The sequence below is a fragment of the Hippoglossus stenolepis genome, chromosome 8 (genome assembly GCF_022539355.2).
Source record: "Hippoglossus stenolepis isolate QCI-W04-F060 chromosome 8, HSTE1.2, whole genome shotgun sequence".
Lineage (NCBI taxonomy): Eukaryota > Metazoa > Chordata > Actinopteri > Pleuronectiformes > Pleuronectidae > Hippoglossus > Hippoglossus stenolepis.
Window position 1 is genome coordinate 13,252,802 of NC_061490.1, and position 758 is coordinate 13,253,559.

Sequence of the window (758 nt, forward strand, 5' to 3'; positions counted from 1 at the left end):
TCTGTGGTTTTTCTTCCACTTTTAATTTGGGAGAAAAGAAAACAGCCTGCCCTCTAGTGGCCACAGAGAGTATCACACATTCCCTGGTATACATAAGTGGGTCATAACTTTTCATTTGTATTTTTACTCAAGAACTCAAGTACAATTGGGTTTACTCCTTTTTGTTTTAGAGGGAAATATTATACTCCACTGTATTAATTTGCAGATTAAGATTTTATAATGAAAAATATGTGATAATCTAACAAAGTATGATACATCATTATGAAATAAATCTGCACGTCTGCAATATTTTCTAAATTCAACTTTCTGAATTTAAGTCAATGTCAATGTCAATTTTATTTATATAGCACATTTAAAACAACTTGGTTGACTAAAGTGCTTCACAAGTATAAAGCACAACAAGAAGATAGTAACACGCAGTACATCAGAGTACAAGTAGTAAAATAAAATAAGATAGAAAGTAGAATTATTTGAATTAAAATAAAATAAAACAAAATATAAGACATACAATAATAAAATAAAATCAGCTGGGATAAAAACGTTCTCAAGTCGAGGGGAAGGCCAAGAAGAACAGATAAAAATAATAGTAATAATACATTTTATTTATGGTGCCTTTCAGAGCTCTCAAGGTCACCTTACACGGCAGATATAAAACACAACAACAGAAGAAACAATGTATCAAAAACATCAATAAAATAAATAAAATGAAATGAACAGTGAATAAAAAATGGAGGACAATCAAACTGAAAAAGCCTGTT